Source organism: Vigna unguiculata, chromosome 11 (assembly GCF_004118075.2).
Source record: "Vigna unguiculata cultivar IT97K-499-35 chromosome 11, ASM411807v1, whole genome shotgun sequence".
NCBI lineage: Eukaryota > Viridiplantae > Streptophyta > Magnoliopsida > Fabales > Fabaceae > Vigna > Vigna unguiculata.
In genome coordinates this window covers 20,129,207-20,135,206 of record NC_040289.1, presented here as the reverse complement: position 1 = coordinate 20,135,206, position 6,000 = coordinate 20,129,207, and the positions used below count along the sequence as shown (strand labels likewise).

At 37.1% G+C, this 6,000-nt stretch overlaps 1 non-coding gene across 1 annotated transcript; it reads right to left on the bottom strand.

Moving 5' to 3' along the window:
- Positions 1-1,752: 1,752 nt before the first annotated feature.
- Positions 1,753-1,945, bottom strand: LOC114170890. The gene has a single exon (XR_003601248.1). It is a non-coding gene; the product is annotated as a U2 spliceosomal RNA (small nuclear RNA).
- Positions 1,946-6,000: the final 4,055 nt, after the last annotated feature.

Below are 6,000 nucleotides of genomic sequence, written 5' to 3'. Positions count from 1 at the left end.
TAGAGATTCAGCACCTCCACCGCCATTCGAAGTAGAACTTCAAGCCACTATTTCGAGCAACCACACCATTGTGCTGCCATCACCACCGCAAACAAATGAAGAGAGTGACCACCAAATCACGCCTTTGCCGTGAGCCGCGAGCACGCCTCCTCCGCCAATGACGAACCAAACACCACTACACGAGAAAACGGAGACGATAATGCCTCCACTGCGTGCAAAGTGTTCGCTAGGGGCGAAGGTGAACAGTGCGAAGTCGCGAATTTGGGAACCTAAATAGGGCATATGGCCTCGGTTCAATTAATAACCGAGGCCTAAAGTCCCTTTATGGCCTCGGTCAATAAAGACCCGAAGCCAAATGTGATGGCGGTAGTGACATTTTTGAAATTAGGGTTACTGGCTCACTTATAGGCCTCGGTTCTTTTTTAACCGAGGTCAAAAACCCCTACATATTGCCTCGGTCCAGAAACACCTGAAGCCAAAAGTGCTGACGCTGATGGCATTTTTGAAATTTTGGTTATTGGACTGCCTTATAGGCTTCGGTTCTTTTGCAACCGAGGCCTAAAACCTCTTACTGCACCGGTTTTACACACACCCGAGGCAATATAGTTGGACGAAATTACAAAAATGCCACCGCCTCCTTATAGGCTTCGGTTCCGCTATAACCGAGGCCTATAAGGCGAAGTAAAATGTCAGATCTGCACTAGTGAATCCTTCGATAATTACGGATGGATGCAGGACCCATCGATAAGACTTTACAGTCTAATGAATATTTACCGATGACATTACCGACAAATGTATCCGTCGATAGTAGTCATAGTCCTTATACCGACGGATCCTGCATTCATTGATAATTATCGACAGATCAATCCGTTAGAAATAAAAGTGATTACCTGATGGATAAATCTTTCGATAATTATCAATGGATGCAAGACCCATCGATAATGGTTACAAACAAGCCGCAAAACCCTCTATCAAAGTACTAACGGAAGAGTCCAGTTCAAGAGGACCTACCACAACCACAATTGAAAAGCATATTTGACTTCATAAATAAATTAAAATTATTTTATCTAGTTGAATTAATTTTTTATTTACAAATCTGTCATAAGAAAATTTATTTGAAAATTAATATTTTTTTATAATTATGTTTAGAATTAGAATTATAATATTACGCTATTTTAGTGGTCAAATACTATAATATAAAATCAAGAATAAATTTATCAAATTATATCATGATTCCGTCAGTGTTAATGAAATTAACTATTCCATGATTCAACCATTAAGTTATCTATCAATTAGCCTTCACAATGTATAGTTTTTTAAGGGACTATGGATAGATGAATAATTCATGAAAAATAAAATATATTGATTTTGCTGATATCATTTTTTTATGGGTGATTAAGCATTTAACACATTAAATATTTTCTTAATTGACTACCTCTGAAGGTATTATTACAATTTTTTTTTCATTAATATCCTTAAGATTTCTTTAACTTCTTAGGTCATTATACCCTCAATTCTACGTTTAAGGGACAAAACAATATAACTATTTGTAATAATTGTGAGGAAAAAGTTCACCAAAAGAACTTACAAACAACCACAATTTTGAATCAAAATTTTAATTAATATCCCTAAGAACTATTAACAGAACTACAGATATAGGAAGTACAAACAACACATTCAAATCTTGAATTTAGCAGACAAAAGAATACAATATATAATATATAACTAATATATACTAACTTGAATCTCATCATAGGGTGTGCCAGGTCTATGTTTTAGTGCAACAAGAGCGACACTTGAAGGACCCAGTAACAAGCTACCCTGGTGGACCTTCCCTTCAAAAAATTAATTTAATATCGTGGGGACCAGTGTGCCACATATCATAAATTAAACAGATAAGAACAAATACTACTCTTGATCTTAGCCCAAAGGACGAGAAAGGTATGAGTATATTCTATGTAGAGAAGTTGTTTTTATAATACAACGTCAAGTAACTGTTATCTATTATAGCCTACGTGGGACTCATCACCGCATTGTGTAATCCCTAGCACTAACCTTTTCTAATTATTTTATATACCTCATCCTCCTTTTCCAATTTTTCCCACACACTTCATTAAATCTAAGTAAATAAATAATTAATGAATTGAGTAACCCCACACGTCCATTTCCCTAACCGTGTGTTGTTTGTGCACATATCCCTATTCTCGAATTCATTCACGTTCAGTCAAATCGAATTTAACTTTGAAAGCGGAGACATCATGAGATGCAAACCAACACCAGCTCAACTTATTCCCTATCTACCAAACAGGAAAGAAATTCCGCAAAACCCAACAATCTTAATCACTCATGGCTATTTCTCAGCTCTAACTAAAAGCAAAGTTGAAGTGGAATATACTTTCTCTTTTTTGCTTGTGTGGTACATGGATTTTAGAATCTTGAAATGACAAAATCGTAGAAGATTAACCTTATAAAGACCCTAATTTTTATACACCCTTATTATCATTCAATAATCACTAGTGCAGTATCCCCTTTTGGCCCCGGTTATTTTCGAGATTCTGCCTCGGTTTAAGAACCGAGGCATATTAAAGCGAGGCCAAAAGACATCCTTTTGGCCTCGGTCATTACCCGAAGCCATAGATCTCTTTTCTGCCTCGGTTGCAGAGAAACCGAAGCCATAGATTCAATATTTTTTTTTAAAAAAAAATTCACAGGACCGAACTTCATCTTGCCGACAGCACCCATCGCGAATCCTTCGCGCAGTCCACCAAGCAGTGACGAGAACTCCATTGTTCAGACATTGACGCCGCAGCAGCAACGGAAATCGTAACCACCTGCACCACCATTTTATCGTTGCACCTCACCTCATCTTCCAGCAACACCTGCACTTTTGTGAGCCACCGTGAATGCCAATATTGCACCGCTCACCATGGAAGCACCTGGAACAGTTGCAGCAGCGAAATGCTCTGTTGAAATCCTCTTCTCTGTTTCGATATTTCATGTTAGTGGCCTTTGAAGTGGGAGGGCTCCTGAGGGCCATAGTGTTGGTTCTTTTATACCCTTTTATTTGTGTAGTAGGAATCGAGATGAGGTTGAAGATAATGGTGATGACATGCTTCTTCGGGATGAAAGCATCAAGCTTTAGAGTGGGACGCTCCGTGCTGCCAAAATTCTTGTTGGAAGACGTTGGTGCTGAAATGTTTGAGACACTCAAAAAAGGAGGGAAGCACGTGGGTGTGACCAAATTCCCTCGGGTCATGGTGGAATTAGGGAAGAAGATGAATAGTGATTGGGGTTCGCGATTTGGGGATTTTAATAGGTTTTATGGCCTCGGTTATTCAAAAAACCGAGGCCTAAAGTGGCTCAATGGCCTTAGTCGAAGGGGACCCGAAGCCAAAGGGGGCGGCGCTGATGAAAATTTTAAATTAGGGTTTCTGAGCAGGGTTATAGGCTTCGGTTCTATTTCAACCGAGGCCTAAAATTGCCCAATATTGCCTCGGTCGAAAAGCAACCGAGGCCAAAGGGGGTGGCGCTGATGAAAATTTTAAATTAGGGTTTCTGAGCAGGGTTATAGGCTTCAGTTCTATTTCAACCGAGGCCTAAAACTGCCCAATATTGCCTCGGTCAAAAAGCAACCGAGGCCAAAGGGGGCGGCGCTGATGAAAATTTTAAATTAGGGTTTCTGGGCAGGGTTATAGGCTTCGGTTCTATTTTAACCGAGGCCTAAAACTGCTTACGGCACCGGTTTTTGTAGAACCGAAGCAATATAGGTTGCTGAAATTGCAAAATTGCCACCGCCTCCTTATAGGTTTCGGTTCCGCCATAACTGAGGCCTATAAGGCGAGGTAAAATATCAAATTTGCACTAGTGAATGGAATTTGTACCATGTGTTTTAGATGTTAATTTGCTTAACTATATAGCGATCTATAATTGACACTATGTTGTTGAACATTATTGCTAAAGATATGTAGGTAATGACTACCTTTTATATATATTGTCTATAGTTTTATGATTTACTAAGGTTTTGACCTCAAAATGTTTGATTTCATTTGTTGTACTGGCTGATATGTTTCTTTTAGAATACCTTGACAGTATTGCTAAGTGATAACTAATTATTCTAAGGGAAAACCACTGTCAGCTTTATCAATTCACCTCGGAAATATGAGTTGTTTATGAGCTCTGACTAAAAGCAAAGGTGTTAATTTATTCACACAACAATGAATTGGAGTTGGATAAATTTTGTATCCACAACAAATGAATATGAGAATGGAGTGGAACAATATTTTGAATTTGTAAATATTAATGTTCTGGATAATAATGGAAGATTTTATTGCTTGTGAGTTAATTGTTTGAATGAGAGAAAACTACGAAGTGACGTTATTCTGAAGCATGTTCTTTGTGATGGTTTCCTAAAGAGCTACATAAAGTAGACATGACATGATGAATTAATAGACACGCCAGGTGTACATGTGTCTGAAGTAGAAGAAGTTGATTTAGAGATGGTTGATCGACAAGAGGAAATGATTCGTGATGGTGGACGTGATTCCTTTCAACGTGCGAATGTGTATGACAATTTATGCAGTGACATAGAAAAACCTATGTACATAGATTGCACTAAGTATACTTGATTGTCAACAATATTACAATTGTTCAATATGAAGGCAAGAAATGGGTGGACTAATAGAAACTTCACATAATTACTTGAGTTGTTGAGTGACATGCTTCATGAAGGTAACACATTGCCAACACCCAATTATGATGTGAAGAAGATATTGTGTCTGATGGGTATGGATTATCAAAAAATTAATGCATCCCCAAACGATTGTGTCTTGTACAAGAAGGACTTAGCCATGTTACATCAATGTCAACAATGTGGGGTATCACGATACAAACAGAAAGATAGCGAGTTTGAATATGATAGTAAGGGTCCTCCTGTGAAAGTTTTGTGGTATCCTCCTATAGTTTCACAATTGAAATGTTTATCCAGTAATGCAAATGATGCAACACTCATGAGGCGACATGCATATTTTGAGGCATCCAATTGAGGGTTTTCAATGGAAGAAAATTGATTCCATGTTCCCAAATTTCTCAATTGATTCAAGCAACATTAGGTTTGGACTTGCTACAAATGGAATTAATCCATATGGTAACATGAGTAGTAAGCATAATTCATGGCCTGTTCTGTTAGTGATTTATAATTTACCTCCTTAGTTGTGCATGAAACATATATATGTGATGTTATCCCTGATGATCTCAGGTCTAAGACAACCATGAAACAACATCGATATTTATTTAACCCTATTTATTGAATATTTAAAAATGTCACTACAACATTTTTTGCTTTAGGTCACACAAAACTTGTCCATAGGTAGAAAACTATGGTCTAAACATAGAAAACCCCACAGTTATATAAATGTGTTTTAAAAATTATCAAAGACCATAGTTTTAAAATCGAAGATATTTTATGCCATATTTATTTAAATGTGGCCTTTAAAAGGTGTACGCTAAAATAAAATAAAAAAAGGTGGCCTAAGACATTAAAACGTGGCCTAAATGAAATTTTAAAAATAAAAAATCTATCAAGTTGTTTTAAAAATAAAATAAAATACCTCAACTAAACTTTGAAATAAAAAAGTATTCGAATTTTTTTCCCACCCGCGTGAAACATAATAAAAAAACTTTCCTCCTTCTGGAAGAGTAAACGAAAACTCTTCCCTCCCTCTATATTTTATGTGATGAAGGTGTTATTATGTTTGGTGGGTACATTGGTGATTCCTTCAAGTTGCATGCCATGTTATTTTGTTCAATCAACGACTTTCCAGCATATGGTAATTTTGTAGGCATCTGTAAATTATTTGGTCCTCCATCAGCTCATCATAATAAAGCAAATATCAATAAGGAAGTCATCATGTCTATCAAATAAGAAATGAGAGAGCAAATGAGGGAGGAGATGAGAGAGGTGATTAAGAAGGAGATGAAGAAGGAGTACTTTAATATAAGGGC